Source organism: Balaenoptera borealis (assembly GCF_965194805.1).
Source record: "Balaenoptera borealis genome assembly, chromosome: 15".
NCBI lineage: Eukaryota > Metazoa > Chordata > Mammalia > Artiodactyla > Balaenopteridae > Balaenoptera > Balaenoptera borealis.
Window position 1 is genome coordinate 9,527,139 of NC_138871.1, and position 12,733 is coordinate 9,539,871.

The 12,733-nt window shown below is 42.6% G+C and overlaps 1 protein-coding gene across 1 annotated transcript in view; it reads right to left on the minus strand.

Annotated features, from left to right (window-relative positions):
• Positions 1 to 12,733, minus strand: part of FER1L5 (fer-1 like family member 5) — a 341,943-nt gene that overhangs the window by 298,543 nt on the left and 30,667 nt on the right. The window lies entirely within an intron of this gene.

The window sequence follows — 12,733 nt, forward strand, 5'->3', positions numbered from 1 at the left end:
AATACTACTACCTTGCTCAAAGTATTGATATGAGTAAGTGACGTAATATTTCTAAAGCACTTTAGAACAATGCCTGGCATATGGTAAAACAATAGGCATCTTACGTAAATTTTCTTTTTCTCTTCCTTTTTTAAAACTGAAATACTGGGACTTCCCTGGTGGTCCAGTGGGTAAGACTCTGCGCTCCCAATGCAGGGGGCCCGGATTCGATCCCTGGTGAGGGAACTAGATCCCACATGCATGCCACAGCTAAGAGTCTGCATGCTGCAGCTAAAAGATCCCCCCATGCGGCAACAAAGATCCTCTGTGCCACGACTAAGACACGGCACAGCCAAAATAAATAAATAAATTTAAAAAAAACAACCTGAAATACTGTAACAGGTAAAACTAACCTATGGTAGAAAAAAATCATAACAGTGAATCCCCCTAGGGATAGAGATTGATTAAGAAGGGCATGAGGGAACTTTCTGGGGTAATGATAATGTTCTATACCTTGGTGGGGGGTTGAGTTTACACAGATTTATGAGTTTGTCAAAACACTGAGAATTTTACACTTAAGGTCTGTGCATTTCATTACATGTAAATTTTATTTCAAATGAACAAAAAACTATAAGCAAATATTGAAATGTTGTTAATGATGTTCATGCTGAAGTATTTAGGGGAAAGTATACTGGTGCCTGTAATTTACTTCAAAATGCATCAAAAATAAGGTGGATTGATGGATGGATAGAGGGTTGGATAGATGGATAGATATGTAATAAAGCAAGTATAGTAAAATGTTAATGGTAGAATTGAGGTAGTGTTCATCATAAAATTCTTTCAGTTTTTTGGTATGACTAAAATTTTTAATAATATATAAAAAATGGGGAAAATAATATATAATACTGTGGTACTAACTTGCTGTTTCTGCTCTAAGATGTATCATGATAATCCTATGTTATTAGTCTTTTCTATGAATGTAATCATTGTAATGTCATATTCTATAGATTGATGTAATTAACTAAACCACTATTACATATTTCAATTAATTCTGAATTCATTACAAAGCAGTGAGAAGAATGCTTCATGAAAGAACTCTCATTAATACCCTCAAAGATTTATGAGAAGACATTTTCTCCATGAAACTAGAACAAGATACCCTTTAAAAAATTAGAGTCCTGGGGAGGGAGGGATAAATTAGGAGTTTGGAATTAACAGATACACACTAAAACAGATAAACAGCAAGGACCTACTGTATAACACAGGGGACTATATTCAATATCTTGTAATAACCTGTAATGGAAAAGAATCTGGAAAAGAACATATATGTATATGTGTATATATATAACTGAATCACTTTGCTATACACCTGAAATAACACAACATTGTAAATCAACTATATTCAAATTAAAAAATATTAGAATCCAAAAGGATTTTTTGGAAATTAAAAACTTGATAATAGGAATGAAAAACTCTGTAGAGAGACTGAACGATAAAACCAAAGAAATCTCCCCAAGTTAGAGTGAACATGCAAAGGGCTGGAAAAGAGTAGAGAAAAGTTACAAGGGTCAGCCAAGTAGGTCCAACATATGACAATTTGGTGTCCCAGAAAGAACAGGGAAAAAGTAAAGGAGGAAATCTCATCAAAGAAATAATGAAACAAGTACCCATAACTGGAGGACATGAGTTTTCAGATTGAAACTGAGTGCCCAGCACATGGACGAAAATAAACCCACACCAAGGTATCTTCAGAACACTCAGGACAAACAGAGGATTCTACAAGTTTCTGGACAGAAACAGGTCACATACACAGGATCAGAAAGAATGGTGTCAGACTTCTCAGCACAGCATTAGAAGCAAAGAGATGAAAGAACAATGCCTTCAAAGTTCTGAAGGAAAATGGTTTCCAAGTCTAGAATTTTATGCTCAGGCAAATTACCAAACAAGAGAGTAGGAATAAAGAGGGTTTTAGCCATACAAGGTTTAAAAAGAAAGTACAACCTCCCGTGTACCCCTTTTCTTTCTTTTTCTTTCTTTTTTTTTTTTTTTTTTGAATTCTACCAGTCTTTGAGCACTTCACCTACTATATGCTGTGTTGAGTATTAGTTTCATACCTTTCATTTTTAAATTTTTTTTGGCTGTGGAGCTTGTGGGATCTTAGTTCCCAGGCCAGGGGTCAAACCCAGGCCCCCTGCAGTAGAAGCACGGAGTCCTCACCACTGGACTGCCAGGGAATTCCCTGTACCCCTTTTCAAGAAGCTGAAACCACCACCTTGCTGACTGCCCAACTGCCTGTGCTTCCAGGCCTCCTCGTGGCCTCGCCTGCTTGGTAGACGCCCAGGGAAGCTGAAGGCAGCCTCTTAGGCAGACATTCTGCCTCATCCGACCTTCTCCTGGTGCCTCCATCTATTGGGACCACATTGCACTTTCTTTGCACAGCTGGGTTTGTGCTTGCTACCCGTTTTCTCAAAACTGAGCAATATATATATATATATTTTTTTTTTTTAAATAAAGTTATTTTATTTTAATTTTTGGCTGCATTGGGTCTTTGTTGCTGCACACAGGCTTTCTCTAGTTGCAGCGAGCGGGGGCTACTCTTCATTGCAGTGCACGGGCTCCTCATGATGGTGGCTTCTCTTGTTGCAGAGCATGGGCTCTAGGTGAGTGGGCTTCAGTAGTTGTGGCACGCGGGCTCAGTAGTTGTGGCACGTGGGCTCACTAGTTGTGGCGCACGGGCTTAGTTGCCCCGCGGCATGTGGGATCTTCCTGGACCAGGGCTCGAACCCGTGTCCCCTGCATTGGCAGGCGGATTCTTAACCACGGCACCACCAGGGAAGCCCCCTGAGCAATATATTGATTACAGATCATACACAAGTAGTAAATTTATAAACAAAAGCAAAAGAATGGCTCACATAAAAGTCAGGAAAGTGGTTACTTCTGGTGGGGGGAGTGGGAGGAACCACTGGAGGCCCCCCATGGGGTTTCTGAGGTTCTAGGGTGATGGGCACATAGGTGTATGATCTCTTTTCCTATTTCTTTGGCACCTTGGTCTCTGGCAGGAATTAGTATTCCAAGCCTTCCCTAAACCTGCCCTCAGCTGTGCCTGCCTCTGAGAAGGGCTTACGTTTGGTGATCCTCCTCACAACGGGCACAGTCATGAGTACATGGCAGGTATTGTGTCCATGCTTGTTGGCTTATTAAAAAGTTGGTTGCAGGGAGTTCCACGGGCAGTCCAGTGGTTAGGACTCCACGCTTTCACTGTTGAGGGCCCAGGTTCAGTCCCTGGTCAGGGAACTAATATCCCACAAGCCGTGCGGTGCCGCAAAAAAAAAAAAAAAAGTTGGTTTGATACACAGTTGGGAAGACTATGGTGCCTCAGGAAAAGATTATTAGGGCTTGGGATTTGGAGTTCATCCCAACCGGCAGTCTGGGCTGGGGGCTTGGAGCTGCCAAGATGAAACCAAATTGGCGCCCAGAGAGAAAGGTGGGCAGGAGTGCAGTAAGATGCAATGCAAGTATGGTTTTTTTCTTTAAAGGCTCCACTCTGCCATAGAAATTGGAGGGAATAGCACGGTAGGAATCGGGGAGCCTGAGAGAGGATCTGCCCAGTAGGATATTCAGCCGGTCACAAGTCTGTCCTCCATCTGTGATAGAAACCAGTCCTCGAAACTGCAAGCCACCAGTTGCCTGATTGGTTCTATCAAAGAGCCAGTATGAGCCATACCTTAACACATGACTGCCTTTGCAGGGGGTCAACATTTCTATATAGTTATGACATTATTTCATTTTTAAACGAGCATATGGCAACCCAGAGGCAAAAATGAATTCTCAGTCCCTTCAAGTCAATCACCTGGAGAGGCCACATATTCAGACCAACAGTGCATTCTGGTACAGCCCCCAACCTACAGCGATGCTGCTGGATATACCTTATGCTGGCAAACTGCCATCTCTGTGAGGGCTGTAGTTTGGGGAAGAGCCAAGAGTCATTCAGAACCCAGTGTGCGGTGTGGAAGGGCCATCAGGTTTGGTAGGACCATTTGGGATAAGAAAAGAAGGATATGGCAAAGAATGAGGCAGTCTTCCTGTGTTTGAGTCACAAACTGTCTCCAAACACAAAGTGTTTCATAAATACTTTTGAGAAGCACTATTTCCTGGCATAGTTCTAGGTGCCCAGCAGCCCTATGGAGTAGGTAAAACTCTCCCTGTTACACAGACAATGCACCTGAGGCACAGAGTCACTAAGAACTTACCCAGGGGAATTCCCTGGCAGTCCAGTGGTTAGGACTTTGTGCTTTCACTGCAGGGGGACTGGGTTCGATCCCTGGTCAGGGAATTAAGATCTCCCAAGCCGCGAAGCACGGCCAAACAAAAGAACTTACCCAAGATTGCACAGCTAGTAAGGGGTGAACCTGGGATTTGAACCCAGGCAGTCTGACACAAGACTCCATACTTTTTTAAAAAAAAAGGTTTTTTGATGTGGACCATTTTAAAAATCTTTATTAAAGTTGTTACAATATTGCTTCTGTTTTATGTTTTGGTTTTTTGGCCCCAAGGCATGTGGGATCTTAGCTCCCAGACCAGGGATCGAACCTGCACCCCCTGCATTGGAAGGCGAAGTCTTAACCACTGGATTGCTAGGGAAGTCCCAAGACTCCATGCTTTTAATCACTACATCAAACTGCCTGGAAGGGAACAAAGCTTTTTTAGAAACATGCACCAGATGAAATAATTAGAAAATCAATTTTGTCTCTACATATTTAAATCATATATATATATATATATATATATATATATATATATATATATATATATATATGAATTCTGTCTGGTTTCCTGGTACAGTCCTGGAACTAGTATAGTGACTGGCACATAGGAGAGAGTAAATTTTGCTACATGAAGAAGTGAGTGAATGAATAAAGTAGTTCAAAGTATGCATTACTGGGTGAACTGATGTTCTAGGCAAATAAAGAGGGAAGTATCATTTATTGATTCCCTTCTTGATGTAGGACATTGTGTTTCCTGGAGTCATCTGATTTAGCCTCACTCTAACCCTATAAGGTGCATGTTCAATCCTAAGTCAGGAGCCATTTCACCATCCAATATGCAAGTTACCTTTAAAGGGCTTCTGGGTGACCCAGCACTCCTCTTTCTCAGCCCCAAGAATTCAGGCAACTTAAAGGCTTCCGGGACACACCGAAGACAATCACCTAGTCCCTTGGTGTTTCACTCTCATTTCTAACAGTCCGTAACCCCTGCCCATGGTCCCTCCATCAGGTGTACCTAATCTCCTGCTCCACCTCCTGCAGTGGCCTCCCAGCTCTACTCCCTGTCTCTGGTTCCCCACCCCTGGCTCTCCCACTCTCCATCTTACCTACCACTGTCAGCATCACTTTCTCCATAACTAGCTCTGTGAGGAAACCCCTGCAAAGAGGATCTGTAATGAGATGGCCCGGCTTTGAGGCAGGTGAAGCCAGGCAAGTCACTTATCTTCTATGGGCCTCAGTTCCTTCCTTGGTAAAATGGGAAAAATCAATATATTTCATAGAACTTTATGGGAATTAAATGAGATTATGTGTGCTAAAGTATTTTGCAGGGACTTCCCTGGTGAGTAGGACCTGTGGGGAACTAGATCCCATATGCCACAACTAAGACCTGGTGCAGCCAAATTAATTAATTAATTAATTTTTAAAAAGTAAAGTACTGGGCTTCCCTGGTGGCGCAGTGGTTGAGAATCCGCCTGCCAATGCAGGGGACACGGGTTCGAGTCCTGGTCTGGGAAGATCCCACATGCCGCGGAGCAACTAGGCCCGTGAGCCACAATTACTGAGCCTGCGCGTCTGGAGCCTGTGCTCCGCAACGAGAGAGGCCGCGATAGTGAGAGGCCCGCGCACCGCGATGAAGAGTGGCCCCCGCTTGCCACAACTAGAGAAAGCCCTCGCACAGAAACGAAGACCCAACACAGCAAAAAATAAATAAATAAATAAATTTTAAAAAATAAAAAAATAAAGTACTTTGCAAATGCTTGCCACGTGATCAATAGTTTTTTTTTTTTTTTTTTTTTTTGCGTAATCTAAATGTTGGTCCCTCTAATCAAACACCTGCTATAAAGTTGCAAGAAACAAAACCTCCCAAACCAGAAACTTGCTAAGGCTTCCTAATGTCTCCTAGGGTAAAGCAAAATCTCTTTACAATGACATTATTTTTTCAAGGGATTCTAAGTTATATCTATCCAAGTTATGTCACATTGTTCCATTCCTTACATTTGCCTTGCACTCAGCTGAATTGAACTCTTAACAGTTCCTGGGACTTGCCTCCGTCTTTCCACATTTATACTTTTGCTTTTTCTGTGTCCCCCTGAAATCTCCTCCACTCCCTGCCTCTACTGAAATCCTGATCGGCCTTTTTACATCACAACTGCAAAGCCTCAGCCAGTCTCCTAAATTAGAAGTGAGCTCTCTGATCTTCCAATGCCCCCTTGTGGCACTGACAGCATTCCGCTTTTTAATTGCAGTTATTCGTATGTTTTATTTCTCCCGCAAGACTGTAACTTCTCAACGGTTCTAATTGTGTCTCATTTTTCTCTGTGTATCTAAAAGTGCTCACGGAGTTTACTGCACATATAAATATCTGAGAGGTAACTAAATGAAGTGACAGGCCTTAAGGTACAGAAATGTAGGGCCTGGGAGCCTGGGTAACCCTGTATCTAGGTCTGGGAGAGGCAGCACAAAGGGGCACACGCAGACTGGAATGAGGCTAGAGCTGAGCCCAACTTGGTAACTAATGTCCCCTTAAGGGTCTGTGCCTGTTGGGGTGCTCCCAGGTCCTTCAGCTTCGTGGGGATAATCCTGTTTTTAATTTTTTTCAAAAAAACCTTATTGAGATGTAATTTATACACCATACAATTCTTCCATTTTTTTTAAAAAGTATTTATTTATTTATTTTGGCTGCACCAGGCCTTAGTTGCGGCACATTTAGTTTCAGCATACAGGATCTTTAGTTGCGGCATGTGGACTCTTAGTTGTGGCATGCATGTGGGATCTAGTTCCCCGACCAGGGATTGAACCCGGGCCCCCTGCATTGGGAGCGTGGAGTCTTACCCACTGGACCACCAGGGAAGTCCCAATTCTTCCATCTAGAATTTACAGTTCAATGGTTTTAAATCTGCATTCAGAGTTGTGCACCAATCACCACAGTCGAATATTAGAACATTTTCATCACCACAACAAGAAAATTTGTTCCATTAGCAGTTACACCCCATCCATCCTCTCCTACACCCTCCCTTACCTCCACCCCATTCCCACCCCACTGGCAACCACTCTACTTTCTGTCCTGATAGATTTGCCTATTAATGAATTTGTGCATTCATTCATCAGTTGATGGACATTTGGGTTGTTTCCACTTCTTGGCTATTATTATTATTTTTTTTTATAAATTTATTTATTTTATTTATTTATTTTTGGCTGTGTTGGGTCTTTGTTGCTGCGCAAGGGCTTTCTCTAGTTGCGGCGAGTGGTGGCTACTCTTTGTTGTGGTGCGTGGGCTTCTCATTGCGGTGGCCTCTCTTGTTGCAGAGCATGGGGTCTAGGCATGCGGGCTTCAGTAGTTGTGGCTCGCAGGCTCAGTAGTTGTGGCGCGCGGGCCTAGTTGTTCCGCGGCATGTGGGATCTTCCCGGACCAGGGCTCGAACCTGTGTCCCCTGCATTGGCAGGCGGATTCCCAACCACCGTGCCACCAGGGAAGCCCTTCTTGGCTATTATGAATAGTGTTTCTATGAACATTTGTATATAAGATTTTGTGTAGACATCTGTTTTCAATTCTCTGGGTAGATAGAGCCCTAGGAGTAGAATTGTTGGGTCAAATGATGTCTGTTTAACTTTTTGAGGAACTGCCAAAGCATTTTCCAAAGTGGCTGCACCATTTTACATTCCCACCAGAAATGTATAAGATTTCCAATTTCTCCATATTCTTGCCAACACTTGTTACTGTCTGCCCTTATTATAGCCATCCTAGTAGATGTGAAGTAGTGTCTGAAAGTGGTTTGACTTGCATTTCCCTAATTACTAATGTTGTTAGCATCTTTTCATGTGCTTATTGACCATTTATATATTTTCTTTAGAGGAATATCTGTTCAAATCCTTTGCCCATTTTACAATTGGGTTATTTGTCTTCTTATTGACTTGCAAGAGTTCTTTATATATTCTGGATACTAGTCCCTTATCAGTCTTTTCACTTTCCTGATGGTGTCCTTTGAAGCACAATCATTTTCAATTTTGATGAAGTCTAATTTATCAGTTTTTTCTTTCGCTGCTTGTGCTTTTGGCATCATAACTAAGAAATCAATGCCTAAGTCAAGGTCATGAAGATTAACACCTATGTCTTGTAATAATTTTACAGTTTTAGCTCTTATATCTAGGTCTGATCCATTTTGAATTAATGTTTGTGTATGATATGAGGGAGTAGTGCAACTGAGCAGGACCCTGTGGGGCCCTCCCAGGTACAAAAGCCTTTACATGTCTCCTGTTTCTTATTTGTAGGAAAAAGAGTTCAGCCTCCTAGACTTTCCCTGAGTTCCAAAATGCAGATTCAAACAGTTACTAATTAGGAAAGGGAGGGAATGCAGAAACAAAGGAAAAACAGTCAAGAAACAATAGTGGGCTTCCCTGGTGGCGCAGTGGTTAAGAATCTGCCTGCCAGTGCAGGGGACACAGGTTCGAGCCCTGGTCTGGGAAGATCCCACATGCCCTGGAGCAACTAAGCCCGTGCACCACAACTACTAAGCCTGTGCTCTAGAGCCCGTGAGCCACAGCTGCTGAGCCCATGTGCCACAACTACTGAAATCCGTGCACCTAGAGTCTGTGCTCCGCAACAAGAGAAGCCACCACAATGAGAAGTCTGCGTACTGCAACGAAAGAGTAGCTGCCGCTCGCCACAACTATAGAAAGCCCACACACAGCAACGAAGACCCAACACAGCCAAAAATAAATAAATAAATTTATTTTAAAAAAGGAACAATAGTACAGCAGTAAAGCAGAGTCCTAGTTCCTCCTCAAGGGATATACATAACAATATATTGGAACTTCCCTGGTGGTCCAATGGGTAAGACTCTGTGCTCCCAATGCAGGGGACCCAGGTTTGATCCCTGGTTGGGGAACTAGATCCTGCATGCATGCTTCAACTAAGAGTCTGCATGCTGCACCTGAGAAGTCCGCATGCTGCAACTAAGAGTCCACGTGCCACAACTAAAGATACTGCATGCCACAACTATGACCCAGTGCAGCCAAAATAAATAAATAAAATAATAAATAAATAAACAAACAAACAAATAAATAAAACAATATATCTTTGAGTTCTTCTGCAGAAACTAAGGCCCCCACCCAGGTGGAGGATGGTAACTTCAGGCTGAGCACAAGATTCCTGGAGCACTGCCTTGTTACCTCACCACCAGGCAATCAGAAGAAGTCACACACTCTGCAACCCTAACCACAAATTTTGCCTTTAAAAACTCTTCCCTGAAAACCATCTAGGAGTTCAGGTCTTTTGAGCACTAGCCACCCCTTCTCCTTGCTTGGCCCTTGCAATAAAACTTTCTCTGCTCCAAACTCCAACATTTTGGTTTGTTTGACCTTACTGTGCATCAGGCACACAAACTTGGGTTCAACAAAAGGGGGTATAAATTCATGCTTTTGCATGTGAAAATCCAGTTGTCCTAAAACCATTTGGTAAAAAAACTTTTCTTTCCTCATCACACTGTCTTGGTACCCTTGTCAAAAATCAATTGCCCAGGGAGTTCCCTGGTAGCCTAGTGGTTAGGATTCAGCACTTTCACTGTGGAGGCCCGGGTTTGATCACTGGTTGGGGAACCATCCCACGTGCCAAGTGGCATGGCATGACCAAAATACAAAAAAAAAAAAATCAATTGCCCATAAATGCAGGGGTTTATTTTATTTTTGGATTCTTGATTCTATTCCATTGAGCTATGTGTTTATCTCGCTTTCAAATTTACAACACATTGGATCAAGCGTCATTCTACATGTAATGAGGACAACAGCTTTTCCCCACTGCCAGGGGTCTGGGAATTCTCAGGGACACATTCCCTGCCCCCCTTACCTCTTGTACCAATTCCTTGTTTTCACTGAATTCTCTCTCAGCTTTGAGTCTTGTCTTCTATAACCTAGACCTTCCCACTCCATTTCAACTTTCCCTGGATACCACCTCCATTGCTTCATGCCCTAGAGTACCACAGACACAATAGTGTGTGGCAAACTCCTACTCAGGATTTGAGTAAATGAATGGAGAATCTTGCAAAGTTCATACAGGCAGCAACTTAGAAAAACAATTTAGATATCACTGCCTAAAAGTGCATCAGACAGTTTCTGTGATGGTAAATTTTTCCTTGTTTGTGACTCCTTTAGGTCCTGGCTAATTGTCATCTTCCTGGGCTCTCTTGCTTCCTGGATACCTTTCTTTTTTCTTTTTTTTCTTTTTTCCTTTAACATTGCTTTACAATTTTGTGTTAGTTTCTGCTGTATAACAAAGTGAATCAGCTCTATGCATACGTATATCCCCATATCCTCTTCCTCTTGCATCTCCCTCACCCTCCTTATCCCATACCTCTAGGTGGTCGCAAAGCACTGAGCTGATCTCCCTGTGCTATGCAGCTGCTTCCCACTAGCTATCTATTTTACATTTGGTAGTGTATATATGTCAATGTACTCTCTCACTTCGTCCCAGCTTACCCTTCCCCCTCCCCCTGTCCTCAAGTCCATTCTCTACATCTGCATCTTTATTCCTGTCCTGCCCCTAGGTTCTTCAGAATCTTTTTTTTTTTTTTTTAGATTCCATATATATGCGTTAGCATATGGTATTTGTTTTTCTCTTTATGACTTACTTCACTCGGTATGACAGACTCTAGGTCCATCCACCTCACTACAAATAACTCAATTTCGCTTCTTTTTATGGCTGAGTAATATTCCATTGTATATATGTGCCACATCTTCTTTATCCATTCATCTGTTGATGGACACTTAGGTTGCTTCCATGTCCTGGCTATTGTAAATAGAGCTGCAATGAACACTGTGGTACATGACTCTTTTTGAATTATGGTTTTCTGAGGGTATATGCCCAATAGTGGGATTGCTGGGTCATATGGTAGTTCTATTTTTAGTTTAAGGAAACTCCATACTGTTCTCCATAGTGGCTGTATCAACTTACATTCCCACCAACAGTGCAAGAGGGTTCCCTTTTCTCCACACCTTCTCCAGCATTTATTGTTTGTAGATTTTTTGATGATGGCCATTCTGACTGGTGTGAGGTGATACCTCATTGCCGTTTTGATTTGCATTTCTCTAATGATTAGTGATGTTGAGCATCTTTTCATGTGTTTGTTGGCAATCTGTGTATCTTCTTTGGAGAAATGTCTATTTAGGTCTCCTGTCCATTTTTGGACTGGCTTGGTTTGTTTTTTTGATATTGAGCTGCATAAGCTGCTTTTATATTTTGGAGATTAATCCTTTGTCAGTCGTTTCGTTTGCAAATATTTTCTCCCATTCCCTGGATAGCTTTCTCTTCCCCTCTCTACATGCCAGCTTCCAACCCCCATTCCTCCTTTTCTGATGAAGGGCACTTTAGTTCTCTCCTTGACTTACCTTCACCAAGACTCCCCAGCCTCACCCTTTCTAATAATAAGGCCCATGAAGTTTTCCCGAGTGTTTCCCCCAACAGAACTCCCATCTCTGACGTAAACACTGCCCCTTCCCTAGAGTGAGGAAGCACAGTTGGCATTTTGTTTTCTAAGTCACAATATTTTTCTTCCTGTTTCAGTGTGACAGTCCTCTTTTGGCTGCAGCCTCCTCATGTGGGAAGCTGAACTACTCCATCTCCAAGGCTCCTTCCAGTTCTGATGTCCAAAGCCATCTAAATTACTAACTGGAAAATTATATTTGATAGAGCTTGCTTAGAGAGGAAAAGGGAAGATGGGGAATTTTCCTTTTTTCCCTGCTTCACAGATTTGCCAGTGGCCCAGGCTCAACTGTGGACCTGAGTACCACTTCTATCTAAATGCAGAGCAGAATCCCTAAAATACTTTTCAGACCCTTTTGTGTCATCTGTGTGATCCACAGCATGGCCACGGAATGAAAGTCAGTCCTGAGGATTCAGATTTAAATAATCTTCAGTGAGCCCCCACCTTGAGTCAGGCACTTTGTATGTGCTTTTAATCACACCACCTCATTTAACCATAAAAGTCCTCAGAGGAAAGTTTCATTGCCTCAAATTTAAGGATGGCAAAATGACACTCACATAAGAGACAAGGTAGCCACTCAAAGTCATATAGCTGCTGAGGAGCAGAGCCGTCATAGGACTTGACTGTGCCTTGGAAGGCCCAGTTAGATATACAAAAATACGGTCAGGGCTGCAAACTCCATGCCCACAGGGGCCAGGCAGCTAACACCAAGGAGTGAGGGGTTCAAGTAAGAGAAAACAGGTGCAGTGGGAGGCGCATATACATCCTCTAAGGGTGGCAGTTGCTGATTAGCACTGGGCAAGCAGCCATGTAGGAACGTGTGTCTCATGTGGCTAATATTCTGATTCTTTCCTAGATGCTGGAAATCCAGATTGTGTGAACTATCCCAATTTTTTAATAAGGCACCAATAATGAGTCAAACAAAATACCCACACAGTCAAATTTGGCCCAGCAGACGGCTACTGAGGATGAATTCCTTTAGCCTCCCTTCATTCATCTTTCAAAAGCAAACAG